Source organism: Loxodonta africana, chromosome 22 (assembly GCF_030014295.1).
Source record: "Loxodonta africana isolate mLoxAfr1 chromosome 22, mLoxAfr1.hap2, whole genome shotgun sequence".
Classification (NCBI taxonomy): domain Eukaryota; kingdom Metazoa; phylum Chordata; class Mammalia; order Proboscidea; family Elephantidae; genus Loxodonta; species Loxodonta africana.
The window spans coordinates 58,404,975-58,432,080 of record NC_087363.1 but is presented as its reverse complement, the minus strand read 5'-3'; the positions used below and the strand labels follow the sequence as shown (position 1 = coordinate 58,432,080).

Genomic DNA, 27,106 nt, shown 5'->3' with positions numbered 1-27,106 from the left:
TAAAATAATAAATCAGGTCCAATTTTCTTGATATTAGCAAGCCATTTAGCTACTCTAGAGAAGTGAGGGTTCTAAGGTCATAAATAACATTTTAAAAGTTGAAGTACAGTTCATTTTTGGAAGTTTCAATTACAAGAGAGGGCATTTCTAGCCTGTTTGAAATATATACTGTCAACAGCACCGTCATTATGATAAACATGCTTAATCTAAAGTAAAGAAAGGAGAAAATAAAAGTTTTACACGGAACACTGGTAGTTAGGAGAATTCATCATCCTCAGTGGCACTCTTGTAAGCTTAGCCAAATTCGATTGTATGTCGTCTCTAGTTAAGAGAATGATATGGAGAATTAAATCAAATTCCCTCGAACAGTCATCTGATGATGGTTTCTTTTACTGCTGGGAGCAGCTCTGACAACCTAACTCAAAAAACCCGTTGCCGTTAGGTCGATTCCAACTCAGAGCAACCCCCTACAGGATAGAGTAGAGCTACCCCATAAAGTTTCTAAGGAGCGCCTGGTGGATTCGAACTGCTGACCTTTTGGTTAGCAGCCGTAGCACTTAACCACTATGCCACCAGTGTTTCCCTGACAAGCTGGGCGGCGGTGGGGGGACAGCTGGTACAATTACAACAAAGAGATGGACCGAATAGCTTCATCCAGGAATTTGTGGCTTTGAATCTAAATGCTTGGGTGGTGTTTTTTGTGGGAAAATGGAGTTGTTATTTTTAGTTTGTGGGGGCTAAAGAGACTTTGTCCACCCTTCAGTTAATCAGTACTAACTGTAATAAAATGGTGCCCAAAAGTTATAAATCTCTTTGGAACTCTGTGTACAAGGCATATTTTATGGTGGTGTGAGTCACACAGAACTCTCTATTTCAGTCACAATGGCTTTTGTTTCATATTATAATAAAGTAGGTTGATGATCTTATTCTCATCCCATGTAAAAAGCCAAACTCACATCTAAAAACATAGGCCAGTGAATTCCACTGAAACAAGCGCTCACGGCCACCTCACAGGACACCAAGTGTCATCCTCAGCATCACAGGTACTGCGAGGTTATGCCATCAGTCTTGAAACCAGTGCCCACAGGTCTGTGTCACCACAGTGTCACAATTATCCTATCCAGGGGAGTTTGGCAGAGCTTGGCATTCTTGTGGGGAGTAATTAAAAGTGAGCTCGGGTCCCTCTTTGAAACAACTGGCCCTCCCTTTAGGCAAAGAGAGGCATCCAGACTACCTGACTGCTAACAAGAACTTCCCATAAAGCTGGGCTATCTGTACCCGGTGTAGACAGTGTCTGTCATGAATATTTCACCATAGGAGAGGGGAAACCGTCAAGCCGGAGGCCCCACAGGCTGTACGTAAACACTTGCTGCATAAAATCAGGAAACACTTGGCTAATGCAATACTGGATAAAGCAAATTGCTCATTAAAATAAGACCCGTCAGGGTAAAAAATGGGTATGGCATTCTCTTGGAAATGAAATTATTTACCATTTTGTTTAAAAAGGGGGGTGGGGGGGTGGAGAAGAAGAACGTGTAAACCTATTTCAGCCATGCAGTTAGAATTCAGTTACTCTGTTTAGATGTTCATGTCACAGAATCAGCTCAAGAATTTCTGGAGAAACATAAAATACGGTTCACTTCAAACAACACCTTCCACCTGCCTTCAGGAGCACTATTGGCTTTTCAGAGGTACGCGGGCCTCGGATCATCGCATCTACACGACAGGCCAATTATAAGAGTAAATTCTCCTTCTGTAAGCGCCAGCCACTTTTCAACTTTCTAACACAGAATATAATCTGTGAGAAAATGTTCACGTAAGGTTGAAGCTTTACCAAGTGTCCTCACCAAGAGCCAAATCCTCCACAGGATTTAAAAATCAGCGAAGATATGAGAGGGAGATCATTTCATCTGCCTTAGAAATCTGGACTTCACGCAGAATAAATTCCATTTCGCACACCGTATTCCACAGTTAACAAATGGAGGAAAATTCAAACCAGCTACCACCTACAATGTGCTTTCTATGTGCATGTGGTACAGCTTCATCTGGTCTAAATTAAGGACCCCAAACGTTGACTGCTGGGTTTTGAGTGCAGTGCTCAAGGTGGTCAAACAAGCTAGACACAGTGACAACTGTCTCCAATCATGCTCTGGCCTCCCCTCAGCACTATTTAGAAATCTACTTCCCACCCCCCACATAAATCGATGAATGGTACGTTTTCACCTGAAAGGTGCCTGCCTCGTGGTCCAGTGCCTCATTTTACCCCAAGCTGCTTCTCACTGCCTTTGAGCTCTACCACTAGAAAGGCTCTCTCTGTGATTCCACCACCTCAGACCTTGGAATTCACCATGAAGGAAAATAAATACAGACAGGTCACCTTTGAAAAAGAGAAAGCACGCTGGTAACAAACCTCACGCCTAAAAAGTGACGTGAGGTTCCATATTCCAGGGCCCTGCTCAGGAACACATGCCACACCCAGGAGCCACGTATGACTGGCTCTCCTGATGGCAGGACACAAAGGACACCAGCTTCTCTGGACTAGGCTTTCTCCCCTCAAGAAATGAGGATGATAATCCCTACCTCTCCAGGAGTTGTAATTTCAATTACTGTCTGTAAAATGCTTTGTGATCCCTGGATTAAAGGCATGGAAGCAGCCCCAAGGGTTACTGTTATTATTGTGTCCTGACTCTTGAACACAACACTGTTCAGTTAATCATCTTTTTGAGGTTTTGGTCTGGCTAAGGCTGATGTGGATGGGAAAAGCCTAGAACCAAGAACAGCCCCTAGAGAGTACAAAAAAAAAAAAAGAGAGAGAGAAACCATTGCCATTCAGTGAATTCCAACTCACAGCGACCTCATGTATTACAGAGTACAACTGCTCCACGGGGTTTTCTTGGTTGTGATCCTTATGGAAACAGACTGCCAGGCTTTTCTTCTGTAGCGCCACCAGGAGGAGTTCAGATCACCAACCTTTCAGTTAGTAGTCCAGTGCAAACCACTTGCTAATAAAAGAAGCATTGACAAGGCAGGGAGGAAGGAAACGGTATAAGGGGATCCAGCCTTGGCAGTACTTAGAGGTGGCATAAAAACAAAAAAACAGTTGCTGTCGAGTTGACTCTAATTCACGGTGACCCCATATATGTCAGGGTACAACTATACCCCGTAGGGTGTTCAATGGCTGAATTTTGGGAACTAGATCACCAGGGCTTTCTTCCAACGAGCCTCTGGGTGGGCTCAAACCACCAACCTTTTGGTTAGCAAGTGAGTGCATTATCCATTTGCACCACCATGGGACTCCAGCATCAACCATACATATTGGCAAAGGCTGGGATGGCCAGTTTATCCATCTGTAAACAGGGTACATTATTTTCCTTGGATTTCAACACACTTTAAGAAAATAATTGCCCACAAGAGCCGGGAGCAGGTGATCACACTCCCTGGGAATCCCCTGCTCACTCCAGTGTGGGGCTTGCAGCTGACTGCCAAAGTTGGCAACCTCCAAAGAGGAGATCCTGATCCGTCCCTCCCACCCCCGAAAAAGTCCCCTCACAAGATGAGTGCTCTCCTGGGAGGGGGAAAGGTGAATCAGAGGCCAAGTTACTACTGTTCCATGCCTGGCCTCTTCAGGGAACTGAACAAGCCAGGATGCCTTTGGCTCCTGGGAGCTGGTAAATCAAGAAGCCAAAAAACACTACACCCTTCCCCATCTGGCTCTTCCAAAATGGCCCTCCCCATGTGCAGAGCCAGGAATCAACTTTGCTCCTGCTCCACCCATTCATTTCTTTCCCACAGTGGGAACGATTCAGGAAAGCAAATGACCTCTCCCATCTCAGCTCAATAGTCACTTCCTTGTGGAGGCCTGACCCCTTGGCTATGTAGTGCCAGCACTATGATAATAATGGCAGCCCTTACTGAGTGAGGACTGACTTTGTGCCAAGCAGGAGACTAAGTGAGGGCTCGGAAGCCAGGCTGCCTGAAGTCAAATCACTATTCTGCCATTTTCTAGTTACATAATCTCGGATGACTTATTTTACATCTAAACTTCAGTCTCCTCATCTGCAAAATGGAAATAAATAGTACCCACTTCACAGGGTTTTGTATGATGTCCAGATTAAATGACTTGATACACATAAGCACCGAAAAAGAGGGCCCAGCTAGGATTGTCATGATCTTTCTCACAACAATACTACGAAGTACACACTAATATTATTCCCATTTTGAAGATGGAAAAACTGAGGCACAGGGTTCTTAGGGAATTTTCCCAAGATGGAAGAGCCAGTGAGTGGTCTAACCTAAGCTGTCTGACTCCAAAGCCTGCTCTCTGAAAACATCCTCCCACGCAGGTCCCACCAACCTCTGACTTATATCATTTAACATGGCACTGAAATCTTAGATAACAATTTACACGATTCTCCCTGAGGGCCGGGACTGGACCCAGTTTCACTCACTGCTATCTCCCCAGGACTTAGTGGAGTACAGATGCTCCAAGAACGGATCAATAAACAAATCCATCCTTCCAGCCACGTAAGCAACACATTGGGCAGGTAAAACTAAACATTTATAAAGCTGACAACTAGGAACAACTTCGCACAGTCACCTGTAGGAAACAGATGCCAGGTCACCATAAGCCTCCCCTAGACCATTCATGAACTCCCCTCCCCACACACCCACCCCAGGGGTCCCCATCCTCTCCTGTTGTTTGAACTTGCCCTTATTTTTGTCTTGGGGCTGGAAAAATCAGAACAGAGGAGAGCTGCTAACTTTTCTCTAGAAAGCAACTTTTCCCAGCTATTTGTCAACTTCTGTCATTCAAAGGGATACCACACAAATGTATATCTTTAATGAAATTCACAGTCAAGAAAAGTTGTCATCATCTAGTTATATCTGTTATGACATACATTTCATTTTGCTCAATACATAACAGAGAAGCTATTTAATCAAACAGAAGATTCTTGCTAAAACGACAGTCCAAGCATTGTCCAAACAAGCGTTTATTATGCTATGCGAATCTGATCAGGATTGGGGTGCTTTCAGCAGATTTTTTTCCCCTTCCTCTTCTATTTAGAAAATAGCCTGGGGCACAGGAGGCAGGGGGGGTAGAAAACAACAGAGACAATGAAGGTGGAGTCTGAGACTGAGTCAGTGGGGAGTGTGGAGGTACCAGCCCCACCCTTTCAGTCTGTTGGGAGAAAATAAGAAGATACATGGGACCATCTGGAAAATGGGAGGACAGGCAGTAGAGTCACAAAGGGCACTGCCAAGGCACGGGGTCATTTCCTCCTTTGCCTCCACCACAGAACTGCACATAGGAGACAGGTACAAACTCAAATACAACACACAAGGTAAGACAGGAAGACATCGGTGCTTCTCAAGTGATACTTATCCTTGGATACATTTCGTTTGTTCTTACCGTTTAATGAATGCTTAGCTTCAATGAGAAAACCCGTGTTACTGCAGCAGAATTTAGTGAATTGGAAAGCTAGAAGCCCAAGGACAAAAATACAAAGGAAAAAAAATGCTAAGGAGGTGACCTGGGCACTTGGTTTTTCCATACTACAGATACTTCAAGGGGGGAATAAAAGACACCAGTAACACTTAAAGTATCATGATAACTCCCTCTCTTCACTCCATTCATCTACACAGTACCTGGTACAAAATAAGGTATCAATAAAGAATTGTTAGATGAACACATAGATGAGTGAATGGATGGATAAATCAAATAAACCAAACTTGTTGCCGTTGAGTCAATTCTGACTCATAGTGACTCCACAGGACAGAGCAGAACTGCCCCATAGTGTTTCCAAGGAGTGGCTGGTAGATTTGAACTGCCGACCTTTTGTTTAGCAGCCGAACGCTTAACCACTGTGGATATTTCAGTGGGTGGGTAAGTGGGTGGGTGACAAATGGAAATCTATCCCCCCAAAAAAAGAAAAGAAATAGCCAATAAAAATAATTGTAATACGTTATCCTGAGATGGCCCATTATCACAGTGACTTCTTCCACCTCATTCTTGCTAAAGGCGTGTCCTGAGCTAAGCCAAGGCATCTCTTCCATTAGAGAAAGAAAATATTTTTATAAGACAGTTGGAGGCCCGACCCATGGCTAAGTTTTTCCTATGCCATGTTAATTGGTCACCATGACGACATGGACAAGAACACCAATTAGCCCAAAACTTTATTACTATGCTAATTCATTAGCATAGTACTGTGTCCTTGTTGTCATGGTGACCAATTAACATGGCATAGAAAAGAGAAAGTTTCTTAGCTACAGGTTGCGCCCCCAGTGGCTAAGAAACTTCTCCCCCCGCCCCGTATGCCATGTTAATTGGTCACCATGACGACAATATGGGGAGCCCTGGTGGTGCAGTGCTTAAGCGTTCAGCTGGTAACCGAAAGGCCAGTGGTTCGAACCCACCAGCTGCTCCAAGGGAGAAAAATGTGACATTCTGCTTCTGTAAAGATTTACAGCCTTCAAAGCCCTATGGGGGTAGTTCTACTCTGTCCTATAGGTTCACTTAGTCGAAACTAACTCTATGGCAATGGGTTTGGTTTTTACGTTCTAAATACATGAAAGATGGGCCAGACCAGTGGCTCTCAAACTGGAGGGTTTGTTAAATGAAAACTGTTGGGCCCTTTCCTCAGAGTTTCTGATACAGTAATTCTGGGGTTTTCCCAGTACCAGTTCCGATAAAGTCAGTTACAACTCAGGGCAACTCCATGTGTGTCAGGGTAGAACTGTGTGCTCCACAGGGTTCAACTCCATGTGTGTCAGGGTAGAACTGTGTGCTCCACAAGGTTCAACTCCATGTGTGTCAGGGTAGAACTGTGTGCTCCACAGGGTTCAACTCCATGTGTGTCAGGGTAGAGCTGTGTGCTCCACAGGGTTCAACTCCATGTGTGTCAGGGTAGAGCTGTGTGCTCCACAGGGTTCAGACGGTACTTATCTCAGGAGCAGATCACCAGGCCTTTCTTCCAAGATGCCTCTATGTAGACTCGAACGTCCAACCTTTTGGTTAAAAGCGAAGCACATTACCCATGGGCACCACATGGGAACTCCAGGTCTGGGATATCCATTGCCATTGAGTCGATTCCAACCAATAGCAACCCGATAGGACAAAGGAGAACTGCCCCATGGGGTTTCCAAGGAGCAGCTGGCAGATTCAAACTGCTAATCTACTGGTTAGCAGCCAAGTTCTTAACCACGCGGACACAAGAATTCTAATTTCTAACGAGTTCTCAAGTGATACTGATGGTGCAGTAGAGTGCTACAGGGACCACACTTTGTGAACCTCTGGTCTAGTCAGTCTCTAAGTTTTCCTGGGCTCTAACATTCCACAAATCTATTCAGGAGCTACCAAACCTCTTCTACCTTGAATGGACTTTGACAAATAGATTCAAATCTATTTGAGGTATCATGAAGGTACACAGCATTGCTAAATTTAAGATCAGGGTACCTAATCATTCCAACAGTCCTCATTATGTGATATTTTTAATCCACCGAGGAACAATTTTTTTATATTCCTGTGTTCACTGTTGGAGAGTTAAAATGATCTGTCGAAACACTGGAAAAAATGAATTTCAAGAATTCAATCACGGTAATATAATAAATATGAATTCAGGTGTTTGTAAGGGACCTGATACAGGGTCATCTACGTCATGGCTTAGCTTCAAACAGGATTTGCAAACCAGCCACCAAACACATATCTCAAGTATGCCTAATTATCCTCATGGTGAGGGTCCTAATATTTCTTTTTCGTGGAGTCCTCTTCCAGAGCCTGAGCATGGTTAAAAGACCCTTGCCATTTGTGACATCAAACCGTAGTCTACCTGCTCTTACATAGTTAACTCCTTCCTAACGTTGGGTCTTTAGAGTGCCAAAGGCTGAACTTCCCCTTCCTTGTAATTACTTTTCAAATGTACAAAGACCTATTAAAACTCCTACACACGGGCACACACATTCTTGGGCTTCTCCTCTGCATGTTAAATAGTTCCAATTTCTTTAACCTTTCCACAAAGACTCCATTCCCCACCCTTTCATCATTTTCATGGATCATCTCTGGAACCTTTTCAAAATCCCTACCCTTTTCTCGTCCTCCACCTGGGGCTTGGAAAAGTCACTGGTCCTTTAATCTTTTGCCATGCTCTCATTAATACATCCTGAATCATGCACAGTTTTTAATAACAGTGCTTCATTGCTGACACAAGCATAAACCGGAAAGAGGAGGGACCAGACAGTTACACATTACTAAAGACAAATGAGACCTGGAGGACTTGCTTCAAGAGAAATAGGAGCAGGACCAAGTTGGCAAGCAAGTGCTTGAGCAGGACTCCAAAGACAGCCCAGGAATCACTCTACTGAATGAAGACTTGGTTGCAGGGATGTTTGAGGCCCGTGGAATACTTACAACTGAGAGAAATTCCACTAGCATTGGGTGTTGGCTTTTAAATGGCAATATCCAAATCGGAGAGGAAATGACGGTGCGTTCCAAGCAGAATTGCACACATTTGGACAGACTAAGAAAATAACAATAAAAGTGCAAATTTATTCTGCATGTGTGACCGTGATGATCGTTACATCAAGTTCCATAGATGCCCAGCCAGAATAAATCTTAACCCATTTCACAAATGACTTTATCCCGCATTTGTGGATACGGCTCCACCCAAACCCAAAACAACACTGTTTCCATAGTAACCAACAAATTTCAAAGAAGGAAAAAGGAGGGGAAGACTTCAGAACGGATAGCAATCAAATAAAATAACCCGCATCAACAAAATATGTCAGCATTATTTAAAACACACATTTTATAGTTGAATCCCTTTCCCAGAAAACCAATCCCTCGTAAGTCACCTTTTTACAAAGCTGGTCTTCCCACAAAGAAACTAATGCAAACTAGTTTGTTTTATCTGATGAAAGCAGCAAATTTCTTGAGTCATTCCTGGGATTCAAACGGGAGTTGGGATGAAGAAAACAACGTCTACTGGGTGACTTAGCACACAGAAATTCAGATTAAACCAATTGGTAATTATGAAATCTTAACTGGACTTTGATTATCCTATTAGAGTATCTATTCTCTTGCTGAATGTAATGAGGGGAAAAAGAAGCAAAAGCCAAAATTCAAAGTCAGGGAGCTAATGACCAAAAAAGCTGCAGACCATCAGCCGAAAGCCAGAATTTTCACTGGAACTTTCTCCAATATCAGTTCCCCCTAGTGAATTTTAAGCACGGATGATATGCAGCAGTTTATCCACATCCCTTCAAGTTCTGCTTGAGTTACACATCTTATCTTTAAAATGCTGAGGGTCTTGTGTTTATAGATAAAATTCAAGGCTAGTTCCTTGTCTGCAGATAGGCCCCCTGTGGGAAAGGTCATCTGTGAACTCAGAAAACTCAGGGCCCTGGCCAGTACCAATTAGTCGATCTCAATCTTCACTCTCTTTCTCTCATTGCCTCCTAATCTCAAAACAGAACAGACTAATCAAAATCAACTATTCATAAGATGTGAAAATGGGTATTTTCAGTCCCAGGCTTCTACAGTCCTGAAGTTCTAAAGTTATTTAGTAATTTGTTCTCCCACATCCCAGCTGTGTGACCCTGGGTAAGTTATTTAATCTTTCTGAGTCTCAGTCTCCTCATCTGTAAAATAGAAATAAGAAAAGTAGGCATCTGATAGGGTTGTTATAAAGACCAAGTGTATGACTGCATATAAAGAGCTTAGCAGACGACCTGACACACAACTAAGAGAATGGGCGTTACCATTGTTGCTGTTACAGTAATTTTCTGTAACTCTTTCGTAAAAACTAGGAAGCCAAACCCTGATGAGTTTTCCTTAAAAAATGTCTCTCAATGTTGCAGAGAGACACACTGCTGAATAAATATCTTAGGAATGATTTCATGAGGAAATCTCATAAACGGCCAATGGCCCATCATATTAAAAAAAAAAAAAAAAAAGGCCCATCATATTAGCTAGCGTTTAATGGTATAAGCTTCCGAGGTAGACAGAAACAGGTCTGAAAGTCACTTACAGCCACGTGACCAGGAGACTGTTGCTTACCCTCCCTAAGCCTCAGCTTCCTACCTCTACCATGGAGCAGTGACAGGAGCCACCTAACGGACTGTTGCAAAGATCCAGTGGGAGGGTTCCTGTAAAGCATTTCACTGAGATTCTGTCATATTTAAACACTATATCTATCTGCCATTATGATTATTACATTTATTTGTTCACACAAAACACTGATTCAACAACTATTTATTGAATGCTACTGTGTGTCAGAAGCTGTGTGGTGAAAAATTTGACATAGTCTATAAAAATAAACAGTTGCCATCAAGTTGACTCTGACTCATGGAGACCCCATGTATGTCAGAGTAGAACTGTGCTCCATAAAGTTTTCAATGGCTGATCTTTTGGGAGCAGGTTGCCAGGCCTTTCTTTCGAGGTACCTCTGCATGGACTTGAACCGCCAACCTTTCAGTTAGCAGTCGAGCATGTTAACTGTTTCCACCACCCAGGGACTCGGATGTGGTCTATGCTCTCATGGAATTTACAGTCCAAAAAGGAACACTGACACAGAATAAGCTTACACACAAATATAGATACAGGTAGTCCCCAACTGAAAACAGGGCCCCGTTCAGATGACGCCGTCCTAAGTCGGTTCTGACATAAATCTAATACTTTCTTTTTTTTTTTTTAAGTTTTCATTATTATTGCCTTTTATTATCAGTATCTTTATAAATACAGACGTTATTCACCTTTGGGGGTTGAAAATATTACATATAAACTTAGAGATCTATTTTAATACGTACATAGAAAAAATAGACAGATCATAAAAATGAAATCATAAAAAACGAAGAAGAGTTGGACAATGCTGGTATTTTGTCAGCTGCGGTAATAGCTCCACTTTGTAGAAGGTTCTGGGTCATCTGGATTATCCCTGAGAATGGGGATGGCATTTCTAGTCAGAAAATTAGTGAGAGTTAGCTGTACAGTCCTTTACTTCTTTTCTTCATACATTTCGAGGTAACATCTCACTGCTTCCTAAATCCGCTGATCAGCTTTAACAAACGATCAGCGTTTTGGTTCGTGCTTTTTTCTATATGGCAGTGTTTTGAACAGTGAATCATAAAACTGAACATCCGAGAGTGAGCATCAGAGAATGACATCAGCAGATTACACGCTGCAATACTGTATGTAGTACATATTACTAACAAGAAGGTACACACACACACACACACACACACACAAAAAAAACTGGATGTTTTTAAGTGTGGTTCATGGTAACTCATAACACTTCGTAAGTCAGGGCCTACATATGGGTGTGTGTGTGTGAACAAAAAGCAAAATCAAGTTCTCATGACTCGAAGTGGTTTCATTTACCAGACCAAGAAAGACTCCACAGCATAACACTAGGTGACTCCCAACTTTGCAGATTTATCTGATAGCTCTACAACCCTATCACTAGTTTTCCTTTACGTCTTCCTACAGTTTGCCTAATGGCAGAAGACGCACAAATGTAATTACATCTACATTTTATTATGAAGTCAATGAGTCACTGAAAGTACATGCTAGAAGGTACGTTTTATTGTTTTTCATTATGTACCTGTGTGCTTCATTGCTTTTAGGGTCATATTTTTGTCAGGGGAGGAGTTAAAAGTATAGACTATTTATTTTGCGGTGGACATACTTTTTTGTCAGGGTTTTCGTTTTCACCGCCACAAAATCGCTCTTACTCCAGATTATTTGAATTCCCCACTGAAGTGAGGTACATTATTAATTTTCATAGGGAATAAAGATTGGGACTTCTGAGATAGACTATACAAAACCAAAACCAAACCCAGTGCCGTCGAGTCGATTCTGACTCAAAGCGGCCCTATAGACAGAGTAGAACTGCCCCATAGAGTTTCCAAGGAGTGCCTGCCGGATTCAAACTGCTGACCCTTTGGTTAGCAGCCGTAGCACTTAACAACTATGCCACCAGGGTTTCCATCTGATAGACTATACAGAATTGTTAATATTTAATACACCCAATAAGAAAACACACAAAAGCAACTGACAAGATAATTGAAAATCCAGTTGGTCCAAGAGAATTCAGTAGAAGTTTGAAAAGTATGTGAAGTCAAATGCCTTCCCATTTTTTTTCATGGCCATTTTCAATTATATCCTCCAACCTATATTTTAGGTGTTGATCCCATTTGTTTTAATACGTACTATCCTCATTCAGTGAAGCAAAGACAGATTCCAAACTTGAGGTAAGACTTCTTCCTACTCTACCCATAATTTGAGACTTTGAAAGTAGCTCAGAATTCAACACGAAGCCCAAATACAGAGAAAAAACAAGACAGGTGTGCAACTTAACCATCTGTGCACCCATTGCCACCGAGCCGATTCCGACTCACAGCAACTCTATAGGATGGATTAGAACTGCTCCATAGGATTTCCAAGGCTGTAATCTTTAGAGAAGCAGACTAACATCTTTCTCCCACAGAGTGGATTCAAACCAATGACCATTCCTTTTGGTTAGCAGCTGAGCACTTAACCACTGCACCACCAGGGCACCTTCCATTTGTGCACAACAAGGTATTTTATTAATTTTAATTATTTTAGTCCATAGATAAATATATTCAAAAAGGGTATAACCAGACATACTAGTTTTTTTTCTTCCCTCCCAAAGTGAGAAGAGGTGAGGGCTACCCTCTATAATCCCACTTATTCAAACTCCCCAGGTTGATTACAATAATCACAGCCGCCATCTACTGAGTGTTCCACCACGTGCACCCATCTACTGGTCCTCATTATGATCCCATAAACCAAACCCGTTGCCATCGAGTCAATTTCGACTCATAGCAATCCTACAGGACAGAGTAGAACTGATCTATAGGGTTTCCAAGAAGCACCTGGTGGATTCAAACTGCAGACCTTTGGTTAGCAGCTGTAGCTCTTAACCACTACACCACCAGAGTTTCCAACAAAAGGGTTCTTTTCTTAGTTCTATTTCACAGATGAGGAAACTGAGACTTAAAAAAAAGCTGTAGCTCTTAACCACTACATCACCAGGGTTTCCAATAAGAGGGTTCTTTTTTTAGTTCTATTTCACAGATGAGGAAACTGAGACTTAGAGTGCCAAAATGCTTTATGAAAGGGTCACATAGCTAATAAGCACTTCAGTTAAGACTTGAACCAAGATGCTGGCACCAGCGCCCGTGCTTGTAACCACAAGACAGTTTACAAATGTTGGTTTCCAGCTTACATTTTGGCTAACAGAGTAACTTCATATCCATAGCTCATTTGATCTCACAAGACCTTTCTGAGGTATGTACTATCATGCAACAGAGGAAGATGAAAAGACATACACCTGGGTGAAGCAACTTGCCCAAGGATACTTGGCAGAACCAGAATTTGTAGTGAGACTCCGATCTGTGGGTCTTCAAATACTTTCCAATACTATGCCCTTAATGCACTCCCTAAGGGCCCCTAGTGGCAGAGTGGCTAAAGCAAACAGAAAGGTCAGCAGTTTGAACCCACCAGCAGCTCCACGGGAGGAAGATGTGACAATCTGCTTCCATAAAGATTACAGTCTTGGAAACGCTATGGGGCGGTTCTACCCTGTCCCATAGGATGGCTATGAATAGTATTCATCTCAAGGGCAACAGGTAATGCACTCTCCAAAAGTAAGCTTCATTTAGCATTTGGGAGTAGTGAATGGGGTAGATGTGGAGGGAAAGGAGCAGCTAAAACAGGAAACAAGGGTCTCTCTCACTGGAGGTCTTACTCAGAAGTGGCTTTGTTATGTCATACGCCCTTCCTCAAGCACTGTCAGAAAAGGTTGTCCCAAAATTGTCAAGAGAGCTTTCTCAAAAGTAAAGAAGTAGTATGAAAAAACCATCGCCTAAGAAAGTACTCTACAAGAAACAGCAATCATGGGTACAACATAGGTACAATTAATGTACAACCCCCCTCGCAAATTAAAAAAAAAAAAGAAACCCCAACCTAAATGTCCAACCACAGGAAAATAGTTAACCAAGTTATGGTTTAAAGTACTCTTCAACTGGGAAACTGGGGGACATTTATAAGCAGGTGGGAGCATTCTGGTTGTCACAATGACTGAGGGGTGGGTGGCTACCAAGGATGCTGAACATCCTGCAAGAAATGGCACAAAAAAAGAACTTTTATGTCTGAAATAGTGATGGTGCCCATGGAGAAAAATGGTAACCAATGAGTAAGCCCCACACAAAAGGGAAACTTTGTTATGTGTCTTAGTCATCTAGTGCTGCTATAACAAAATACCACAAGTAGATGGATTTAACAAAGAGAAATTTATTTTCTCACAGTCTAGTAAGCCAGAAGTCCAAATTCAGGGTGTCAGCTCCAGAGCAAGGCTTTCTCTCTCTGTCGGCTCTGGAGAAAGGTCCTTGTCATCAGTCTTCCCTTAGTCTGCGAGCATCACAGTGCAGGAACTTCAGGTCCAAAGGATGTGCTCTGCTCCCAGCACTGCTTTCTGGGTGATATGAGATCCCCATGTCTCTCTGTTCACTCCTTCTTCTGTATCTCAAAAGAGACTGGCTTAAGACCCTATCTAATTTCGTGGATCAATATAACAGCCACTAATCATTGTATCATAGTGATAGGTTTTATAATACGCAGGGAAATCACATCAGATGACAAAATGGTAGACGATCATAATGCTGGGAATCATGACCTAGCCAAGCTGACAGATCCTTTAGAGGGTACCCAATGCAACCGTGATATTACTGTTCATTGAAAAGGCAAAGAAGAGGGCTTGATGCATAGCAGGCACCTAATAAATATGTACGATGACTAGATGACTCACTATACAGCCAATAAATACCATCATTATAAAGACAATATGGCAAAAATGAAAATGGCTTTGTAAGGAAAAGAGAACAGGATGCAAAGTTACGTGCACGTATTGATTCCAACTACATATTTATTTAAACTTTGCATCCAGAAAAGACTAGAAGGAACTATCCCCAGATGTCTGCTTTGATTATTTGACAACAATGAGAAAATTAGTGATCTTTCCCTCTAGGTATCATTTATCACGAATGAGTTTAAGCAAATTTAATCAAATTTATTGGCCAAAAGAGAGCTAGGCCAAGAGAAGACAGCACAAGTGTTCTTGAAGAAAGATAAATTATGATTGCCATATAGTATTTCTAAACAGGTTTCTCGCCCTCACCTCCAAACTCAGGGTATCCCAAGCTAAACCAGTATTTCACAACCTCTCTCCTGCCCAAGTCTTCCTCAACCTGAGTTTCCCATCTCTGTTAGCACACCTGCACATACTGTGTCAGGTAAGCTCCAAGTTCCAAGTCATTGTTTTCTCTTCTCCATCCCTTGCCTCCCACCTCCAGGCATTGCCCACATCCTCCCAGCCTTCACTACAACCTCTCTGCCCTCTGACCCTGTCCCCTTCCATTCCCAATGTCATCACCCTATCTCATGACCTTTCCTCTCTCCTGTAAGCTGCCCCCATGCCTTCCTACACTGGGGAAGGTAGTCAGTTTCCTGTCACAGATACAGGGCACGCAGCATTCCTATTAAACTGGTTGGGGTGGTTAGGCCTCACTATTAATATTCTCGGTGAAAATGTCAACTGTGATTTTTTTTTTTTAAAGCAATGGTTAGTATAGAAACTAATTTTGGCTTCGAACATTTCGACCAAAATATCATAATGGCAATGAGGCAGAGGATGAGAAAAGACAGTAAATGTCAACTCACGAGGAAGGTAAAGGTCTGACGCACAAACCAAAGGGGCCTGAGTAAGCCAGAAGGATCACTGTAAACATTCAAAATCGCACACCATAGGCCAACGTAAATTTGTCCATTTCAAATGTAAACATATTGTCTTTTCCCACCAAAACCTCTAAAGAAAAGTGCCCATTCAGGGAGATGTGTCAGAGGTAATTATTCTATGATTCGGTGGGGACCCTGAATGTTGCTTTGAAGGCTTAATGGTATGCACACCCCAGTTTCAGATGCACAGGTATTTCCCTGGGTGGTGCGAGCAGTTAACTGCTTGAATACTAACCCAAAGGCTGGCAGTTTAAACCTATGCAGAGGTGCCTCAGAAGACAGGCCTGGCGATCTGCTTCAAAAAGGGCACAGCCTTGGAAACCCTATGGAGAACAATTCTGCTCCTCACACAGGGGGTCACCATGAGTCAGAATCAACTCAACGGCAATTAATAACAACAACATGACAAAACAGAAGATAAAGTAAAACCTGTGAAAGCCAGAACCTGCGTAAGGCAGAAATCTGTCAAAGAAGGAAAATATTTTCCACTGAAACGAGCGACAGAAAAGTGGGAAGACTGTCAAAGGCGGCAAACTTGCAAGACCCTGAAAAACAAGGCAGTCCCGTCGAGTTTCAGCTCTCACAGGTTTCCCTGTACATATAATCTGATAGCATTCCATGTCAAACATCACCAGCTTGTTAACTGGCTCTTCAACTAGATATGTCAGTATGATGTATGTGTATGTACGTATGTATATACACATACATATATATATATATATATGAATGACTGAAAGTGGTTTTCTGACAGATTCAAATCCACAAGGGAATATTTATTGCTGACTGTATTTTCAACAGATAGAATAAATTAATTTGAAAAGCATTCTGCCCATTTACCCTTTACTTTTTTCAGTAAATTAGTCAAGTGTTTTATGAATTTGAGCAATGTTTGAACTTCCTTTTAAGAAACAGAATTCTTCAAGATTCCTGATGTTGGAAACATGGAAATGTTATGTTCTGTAACAGCACTGTCTCCAACAGAAATATAAACTGAGCTACATATGTAATCTTAAATTTTCTAATTAGCCACATTAGCAAATGAAAAAGAAGCAGGTGGGATTAATTTTAATGCTATATTTTGTTTAACTCAACATATCCAAAATATTATCCCCTCACCATGCAATCAACATCTCTGAAATTCAAGGTGTACTTTCCACTTAGCCCATCTCAGTCTGGACCATCTACACTTCATGTGCTCAACAGCCACAGGCTAGTAGCTACATATTGGACAGTGTCTTTCCAGAATATGGTACTGTGATACCTATGGAAAAGAAATTTCCTAAAGAAACGTTTACCTGATTCTGTTTTAGAAAACTATCCATATTGTCTGGGTTGGCTGTGTGTATTTCTACATGCAATGTCTTTATTAGCTCTAGATGGGAAGTGCTAGAGAATTTCTACATGGCTTTCACCCTCCAAAACTATACTCACATCCTTAAATTCTAACACTCGTTAATCAGGTTTTTTGTTTGTTTGTTTGTTTTTAAATAAAAGCCCCTGTCCTTTGGTCTTATTTACAGTTTAACAATTAAGTGATCAGGTCTATGATATTCCCCGTGAACCCTACAACTTTAAGAATTTATTTCATTAAGGAGTCACTTCTTCTGAAAGAAATTTACTGACACATCTCATTTTCCCTCCTGTTCCTGGTAAGAGACACCTATGGTTTTCAAAGGAAAAATTGTTAAAGGGCTTTTATGTATCACTAGAACTTTAAGCCAGCCCTCCAGTTGGTTTCCATCATTTTTCTTCCTGTAGCAATGGGTACACCACGAGAGTGTGACACAGTGCCAGCCAGAGGATCAAACAGACACAGCACAAAGTAGTGCTCCTCACCCTACCACCCACATATCAAAGTCCAAGGAACTGTTAGTCTAGACAGTTCCTCAAACTCTGAACACTTAAATTTCTTCTTAGTTCCACCAAATTCTTTCCTTTTCAAGTATGTTTCTAATGAGTGCCCAGAAAATGTAAAACTCTCATAATCAAATGCAATTGAAGCATCATAAAATGAAGTCTGGGGACTGTGTGTAGGCTGCCATGACTTGGCTCATTTTCCTCATTTCCTTAATAAAATCGATTTAAAAATAACTCTCCATTCATATATTTATAGTACAAAGTGAGAGATATAACTTTTTTTTGATTCAAATAATTAAACAGGTAACCTCAACAAAAGCTATTTCGACTATACAAAATCTATATAACGAAAAGTTAAAGGACAACTTCTAACCCTCTGATACGATCTCTCTTATAACACTTAGGCTTACAGTCATAGGGCTGGGCTGATCATCAGTGCTACCTCCAAGTCAGGTAACCATGACACCTGCAAAATAGGTACAAGCAATACATATACCTACATCTAAAATCCTCTCAGATTATTCAGGTAACATTGGAGAAGGATATTACAAGGTAATTTTAATATTGAGGATTTGTATCCGTACATAAAGTACCGACTGAAATAGATCTTCAGAATGAAATTTCCTAAAGCGATTAAAAATGTGAAACCTCACAGTTTATACAAGACAAGAAACATTTGGCTGCAAATGGTTTTATAATTTTGCTCATTAAAAATTATCCCATTTTCACTTTGGATTCATCAAAATAACAGAAACAGGAATAACCTTCCCATGCCAGAAACACAAGCAAATGATGAAAGTTCTACTCTCAAAAAAAAAAATCTTTAAAAGTTGGCAAACATTTCATTAGGCTACAAATCAAAATTCGTCTGTCTTTGACATCTCTTTAATGTCTTCCAGATTCTGCATCTACTTTTTTAATCGTGCCCTGAATCACTAAGAAATTAAAACAGGCTAAAATACCACTCATCCTGGGCATCTAGAAAAATCCTCTGATACAACCTTCAGGCCCCTCCACATGAGCGAGAGACACATTATACCACCCATCTGATTTATGTATTCAATATATTTCGCAATGAGAAAAACATATATAATATTCCCAGAATCATGCTGCCTTCGTCATTAAATCTGCTACATGTGAAGAATACAAATAATTACCGAAAAAAGGGCCACTGTGAACTCTCTCATCTGAAGTTTGCCAAGTGGAAATGGGTACAACTGATTAAAAATAAAACCATTATCAAGCTTCCAAGGTGTTGCCAACAAAATATGCTCTAAAAAAAAAGAAGAATGCAAGTGGCAAGGAGGGCGACTGACAAATACTCATTTCTTGGGAAAGCTAACGAAGGCAATGTTTACAGCGCACACTTATTTATTTACGCTTCCCTTCCCTGAGGCCTCCGTGTGCCATGGGAGTCGGTGTGCGTTAATGGCACTGAAAACCAGAGAACCTTCCAACTGCAAGTTGCAGCAGTCACGGTGTCAGTGGAAACAATGAATCACAGATATTCAACCTAGGATGAGTTGTGGCAGCACCTAACATGTGTCACCAATGTGTCATGTGACATGGCTGTTGCCATGGTGAAGCTCCATGTTCAGGAAATGTGTTAAGTCTCTTACAAGGCACCCAGCCATCCCCCCAGTTACCCGTGCCCATGAATGTACTTGGAGATCTTTCTCGTGCCGGTAACATGGTGATTGGCTTCCATTCTGGGAATCCGGTTTGGGAAAGGGGGGAAGGAAGTCACTTGGGGAAAGCTGAAGTAAATGAAATTCTCTCTCCAAAACGTCTGTGTGTGGGGACTTCTGGCACATTCAGACCAGCAATAACCTTAAAACAATTAGTCTGAATTGTTCCAATGGAGTAAGAGTGGACTTTCCTCCAAAAATGGGGGTAGGGAGGGAATTTTTATGTTACTTGTATAATTTTTAGGTGTTAAAACAAAGGATAAAGCAGAAGAGACCAAAAAATTACACAACTGCTTGTAAAAAACACTTGTGAAAGCAGAAAAATTATACGGATTAAAGATAGGTGGGCAAATCATCAAGGTCATTTTTACCAAAACATCCTCCTCTTCATTTCACTTAGCTTTCCTTACCCGAGTCTCCACTTTCACCCCAGAACTGCTCTGCTCATCTAGAAATAGGAATAAATAGAGTACGACACTCCCAAAGCTGAGGATTAAATGATCTACGGCAACTAAAGGACTGAACACATGGTAGACACATAACAAGCTGCCACTGCAGTTATTCCTGTTGTTTGCTGTCACCCACCTGGACCCCAGCTCAGGGTAACCCCATGCACAACAGAACAAAACACTGCCTAGTCCTGCATCATCCCCATGATCGGTTGCAGATAGGACCGTTATGATCCATAAGGTTTTCACGGAATGATTTTCAAAAGCAGATCACCAGGTCTTTCTCCTTCGTCTTTCTTAATCTGGAAGCTCTGCTGAAACCTGTTCAGCATCACAGCAACACACAAGCCTCCACTGGTGGTGGCCACACATGAGGTGCACTGGCCAGGAATTAAGCCTGCTCTCCCACACGGACAGCGAGAATTCTACTAGCAAATCACCGGCGTCTCACTACACTTACTAGAATGATAGTAATACTAACGCTTCTACACAGTTAGCTGGTTTGGAAGAAAGAGATGCTTATTCCAGCATACCGGGTTTCAAAGGGAGATTTATGATTCTTTCTTAGCAGTTTCTTTGCTTGCCAGCTTCCCAGACTTGGAATTTAGGAAGTGGGGTAAGAAAAGTCAAAATGTCTCCCTTCCAAATGAGAGAAGACAGTTTTGTCAAAAAGAGGGGCCTTTGAGTTATCTATAAATGCACATACATATAGAAAATATGCCTCTATGGCAACACTGCTATAGGAGACGCCCAAAGGGGGCAAACAGGACATTCAAAACCCAAACAAGACAGGAGCAGCTGAAGGAGCACAGGACTTTTAGCCTGGAGGACCTGGTAACTGTCCTCAAATATTTGATGGGCTATCACAGAGATTAATTTACAGAACCACAACAAATTATCAAGTGGAAAGTCCATGGGTGTACGGTTTTAGGCCAGCGTAAGAAAGAACTTCCTAGCACTAAGAGTTGGTCCAAGGTATACTGGACATCTTCAAGGATAAAGTCTTACTATCCACATAAACCCTTTGCCATTGAGTTGATTCCAATTCATAGCAACCCTGTAGGACAGCAGAACTGCCACATAGGGTTTCCAAGGCTGTAACCTTTACAGAAACAGACTGCCACATCTTTCTCCGTCAGAGTTGCTGGTGGGTTCAAACGTCCAAAGTTTTGGTTAGCAGCCAAACGCTTAACCACTGCACCACCAGGGCTCTTTTCACCATCCCCAGAGGTATTTACATACAGTCTGAATGTCCATGTAGTGGGGCAGTCTCAAACATTTTGGCAGAAGATGCTTGGGGAGCAAGAGATAAGCCTCACTATTTCTCTGAACGCTGAATGCCTAGGAGTCTTTGATTGTGTATAATGTATATCATTAAGATAAGACTGTGTATAATGTATATCACATAAATACATATATACACATAAAATTCATATCTGAGACACTATAGAAAGACAGTGGGAAGTTCACTGTATTGAACACAAACATTTACTACTTAGGGTACACTTTTGGACTGATAAACAAACCCACTGCCGTCAAGTCAATTCCAATTCACAGCAACCCTACAGGACAAAGTAAAACTGCCTCACAGGGTTTCCAAAGGACAGCTGGTGGATTCAAACTGTCAGCCTTTTGGTTAGCAGCTGTAGCTCTTAACCACTGCACGACCAGGGCTCCTTCGGGGTAATAGCTAGCTTTATTTACTGAAGCAAAAATGTCATGCTGAGGACTAAGGTGCACCTGACCCAAGCCATGGCATTCTGAATTGCCTTATATGCTTGCGAAAGCTGGGTGATGAATAAGGAAGACCGAAGAAGAACTGATGCCTTTGAATTACAGTCTTGGCAAAGAATACTGGATATCCCAAGGGCTGCAAGAAGAACGAAGTCCATCTGGAAGAAATACAGCCAGAGTACTCCTCGGAAACAAGGATGGTGAGACTTCATCTTACAAACCTTGGACATGTTATCAGGAGGGACCAGTCACTGGAGAAGGACATCATGCTTGGTAAAGCAGAGGATCAGTGAAAGAGATGAAGACACCGAACGACATGGAATTTACACAGTGGCTGCAACGACAGCCTCAAGCATAGCAAGGTTTGCGAGGATGGCGCAGGACCAGGCAGTATTTTGTTCTGTTGGAACAGGGTCACAATGAGTCGGAACCAAGTCCATGGCAACAAACAACAACATTTACTGAAAATTTACTATGGGCCAACTCTATTCTAATGCCTTATGTGTATTAACTCATTTAATCCCACAATCACCATGCTAGTTAGGCACTATTATTATCATTCCTATTTTAAACATGAAGAAACTGAGGCACAGAGAGATACAATCTACCCAAGATTACAACTGATATGTGCCTGACCCAAGCCATGGTCTTTTTAATTGTCTCATATGCATGCAAAAGCTGGAAAATGAATAAGGAAAACAGAAGAACTGATGCGTTTGAGTTGTTTTGTTGGCAAAGAATATTGAATACATCATGGGCTGCCAAAAGAATGAACAAATCAGCTTTAGAAGAAATATAACCAGAATGCTCTTTAGAAATGAGGATGGTGAGACTTCAACTTGCTTACTTTGGACACATCATCAGGAAAGGCCAGTCCCTAGAAAAGGACATCATGTTTGGTAAAGAGGAGTGTCAGTGAAACTCAGCAAACCCTCAATGAGATGTACTCACACAATCCTTGCAACGACAGACTCAAACATACCAACAATTATCAAGACAGTGCAGGACAGGGCAACATTTCATTGTGTTTACTTAAGGCTGCCATGAGTCGGAGTCGATTCAAAAGAATCTAACAACAACAGCATATTTGCAGACTAGAGATTCAAACCCAAGATCCTGCGTTCTCCATCATCACGCTTAGCTGCTTATTACGTTTTAAAGGTTCTACATCTTGGCGCTGGATCCTGGCAGATATTTTTTAGTTAACAAAAACAGATAAACTATCAATGTGCAAGGTTTTCAACGCAATTCTATCTTTTTTATATTCTCTCCCTCACCTCCTATCTTTTTCATTATGATGGACATTTATGTGAAAACATATTTGCTTCGTAGGGAATCATCTTTTCTGGGTGTTTATTTCCCAACCACAATAATACATTAGCTCATGAACTATGGCTTGTTGACAATCAACAACTCTTTCTCATTTACGTACAAGTCAGTTTTATCATGACAGCTGATAAAGAAAAAAATTTTCTGGATTATTTTTCCTATACCTTTCTTGAAGAATATCCTTTTCATTTCTCTTCCTGGGTCAGGTGTTTCCACCACCCTTTAATGCATGTCTTAAGAATTGTCCCCAGTCACCTTCTTCCTTACACACCTTTATCTCACTTGACTTCTTAGTGCTGTTTTCTCCTGAGGCCTTCATTTTCAAAAAGCCCTGTTCTAGGAATTTGCTCTCCCCATGTTTCTCCCCCACTTAACTTCCTCCACCCATTTATAACATAAAAGATTACAAACTTCTGCACACAGAGGAGAAAGGACTGTTTTGAGGCATCTTCTCTCCAGAATGTTCACAATCATTTTTTATCATTCTTGTCCTTCAGAGATTTCTTGAGAGAAAATGAACTGACACACACAATATAACTCCTGGTTTCTTGATAAAGAAACACTCCCCTCATGATAAAATAAAGGATGTTTAGAAGAAGACTTCTCACTTTAATCATTCAATACCACCTCTAAGAATTTTGCTATACCCAAGTACTGCTTGTGCAACAATTCTTATATTTTTCCTTAAGCCTCTCAAATTTTTATTAAATGTTGGGTTTAAGCTCTATTACCTCAAAAACTAAAGACTTGATGTGATAACTATATTTTCTTTAATATACACTGTAAATAATACCTAATTTAATTTTTTTAACATGTTCATTTATATCTTCTAGAAACTCCATCTTGAATTCCACTGTTGAGAATCACAACACATTTAGAAAACACTGGTTTTGAAGAGAATATAAAATCTTACATCACTTTTCAAAGACTACTTTTCTTCTTCAGTTGTTCTCCATTTCACTTCATCTTTTACCCTGAGCTTCACTTTTACTTCTAGTTATGTGTTTCTCTGGCTTTAAATAAAGGAAGCGGGTGAACCTCCCTGAATTTTACTCTAAGTCAGTACATAATTCAATTAAACAGCACAACATATATCAAGATGAGAATTAAACAATAACTGATGACATTTTATTATTTCATCATAACCGAAGACCAAATGATCAAGCTAAAACGTCAGAGAGTTAGAACAAAGAGCTGAATCCTTGCCATTGCTTCATTCCATACCTTTTCAAACCAGGGGTAGCCCCGCTGGCCAAATCTAACCTAATGCCTGTAAGCCAAGAATAGCTGGAAAAAAATGAAAATAATATTATTCAGTGATGTGAAATTCTCATTTCTGTGTCCATAAATCAATGTTATCAGAACATAGCTATGCCATCGGTTTACCGCGTTCCCATTACAATTGCAGAGTTGAACAGTTGGCCTGAAAAGTCTAAAATATTTACTATCTGGCCATTTACAGAAAAATTTTGCTGACCCCACTGTACACAGAGAAGCAAGACTGGCCTCTGCTCAACACACACATACCCAAACCAATTTTTTTTAATTATGAAAGCTTTCAAAAAACACATTAGTGGAAACAATGTCATAAGGAGCCTCCATATACCCAGCATCAGGCCCACATAAAAAGGTGTTCTGTAACCAGGGCACTGGCTAGAAGCATGGATACCCAATTATCAGTTCCACTTTCAGGCCTCTAATACATCCACCTGAGTTTTAGTCCCCCTAATTCTCATGGAAGGAGTCCCCATCTCCCCATGGTTAAGCACTCAGGTGCTAACTCATAGATCAGTGGTTCAAACCCACCAGCCGCTCCTTGGAAGAAAAGGTGCAGCAATCTACTCCTGCAAAGATTGTTGTTGTTAGGTGCCATCGAGTCAGTACCAACTCATAGTGACCCTATGTACAACAGAACGAAACACTGCTCGGCCCTGTGCCATCCTGCCATCCTTACAATTCCTGTGTTTGAGCCCATCGTTGCAGCCATTGTTGTCAGTCCATCTCGTTGCACTGACCTTCTACTTTACCAAGCATGATGTCCTTCTCCAGGGACTGGTCCCTCCTGATAACACGTCTAAAGTACGTGAGACCAAGTCTTGGCATCGTCACTTCTAAGTAACATTCTGTCTGTTCTTCCAAGGCAGATTTGTTCGTTCTTCTGGCAGTCCATCATATATTCAATATTCTCTGCAAGGATTACAGCCTTAGAAACCCTATGGGGCAGTTCTACTCTGTCCTACAGGGTCACTATGAGACAGAATCGACTTGATGGTTACGGGTTAACTCTCATGCAATCACGAAGACTATGAACCAGCACATGAGCAAACTATCCTGATATCTTTTTAAAGCAGCAATATTATTAACAATTAGAAAACCTCCACCGCACATGCACAATAACTCTCTTATATTTTAATATGCATATCCATAGTCTGATTATAACTGCTTTGAGAGATTGACAGGACAAGACTGAGTGTAATGGTTCCAAAGGAGACACTACAGTTGATCAGTAAGCAATGCACGTTTTTTGAAACTGTCTAACTGCATATTTACACTTGTCAACTCTAGTACACTTTGGTGACAGAATTCCTTTTCAAACATCTATGTAAAAACTCTAATACCAACCAAAAAAAAAAAATATTTTCAATAACCACAAAAACACTTGTAGAATGTACCATAAGGTTTAAATTATATCCACCAAAGACTGCCACCTGGAGTATTAACTGCCACATCTTCAATACTCCCAGTTATGTTAGAGTATTTGCAAATGTCTCAAAAAGGTGAAAATACAGTAGCTAGTAACATATATCTGGCACTTACAAGGTGCCAAGCACTATATTAAGGACTCTTCACATCCAAGAAGGAGATCCAATCATTCCCCCCATTCAGCAAATGACAAAACTGAGGTTTAATGAGGAGATGTGTACTTGGCCAAAGTTATACCATCAGTGAGGCCTCGGACTAGGACCTGAAGCTACAATTCTGACTTCAGAGACCAAGCTTTCTCTCCTCAAGCATAGGGCTGTGCCTAGGCTTGGGCCTACAATATTGCATGTTAACACGCATCCCAGGCATTCTCTGTATCAAACTTTGAAAAACTCATCCCCAATATTGAATATACCATGGATCGCCAGCAGAATGAACAAATCTGTGTTCAGAGAACTAGAGTCAGAATGCTCCTTAGAGGCAAGGATGTTGAGACTTCATCTCACATACTTTTGATATGTTAACTAGGAGGGAGCAGTCCCTGGAGAAGGACATCATGCCTGGTAAAGTAGAGGGTCAGCTGAACAGAGGAAGACCCTCAACGAGATGGACTTACACAGTGGCTGCAACAATGGACTCAAACATAGCAACAATGGTGAGGATGGAGCAGGACCAGGCAATGTTTCCTTCTATTATACATAACTCAGCATGAGGGGACTTCCAACCAACGTGGTGCCATAGACAGAAGCACCACGCCATCGTTCCACAGCAAAGACCCGAAAAACTCAGTAAAACAGAGTGGAACCTGGAGTGTCAAATGAAGAGATAAAGAACTCAGCCAAACACCAAACGGAACAAGAAACTGACAGAGGACAGAGAACAAGGGGAGATACATGTGGAGGTCCCCTATCAGCTAACACACCACAGATTCACCATCCTGGAATCCTGTCAGGGATCAGCAGTCAGGGAGCATGGGAAAGCAGCTTCATACAGCTCCCAGCAGGAGAGAGAGCACCCGGTAACCAGCAATACACGCTTTCCAACCCCCCTATCCTCTCCCCGCTACTCTACCTCTGCACTTCCTGGCTGGCTCCAGTGGCTCTGCCAGTCAGGAAGTGCAGCATCCATGCCACCTGGATTCGACCCACCCACACCGGAGATCAGCGGACCGGGAGTACAGGAAAGCAGCTTCATGAAGTTCCCAGAAGCAAACAGAGCACATGGTAACGAGTGATATATACTTTCCTAACCCCCTTCAGCCTCCTCTGCTTCCCGCCAGCCACAGTCATTTGACCAAGAGGCAACTGCTTTAGACCTGGGCCACTTGAATTTGCCCCACCCACACTAGCTGGCTCTCTGAGCTGGTGTTGCTACTTTCCGTTTCTCTTGGTTTCTTCCCTGCCTCCCACCACCTCCCCCTTCTTTCTCTTGAACACCTGGCTCCATGTGCCATCTTTGCTTCTTCTTGAAAGGTTTTGAAGCCACACTCAACTGGGGACCACTACCCTGGCTCGCAACCCCATGTTGGTGGGATCCCT

The 27,106-nt window shown here is 41.7% G+C and overlaps 1 protein-coding gene across 4 annotated transcripts in view; it reads right to left on the bottom strand.

The window, feature by feature from the left end:
• FOXP1 (forkhead box P1) overlaps nucleotides 1–27,106 on the bottom strand; it is a 589,886-nt gene that overhangs the window by 548,562 nt on the left and 14,218 nt on the right. The gene's annotated exons all lie outside the window — the stretch shown is intronic.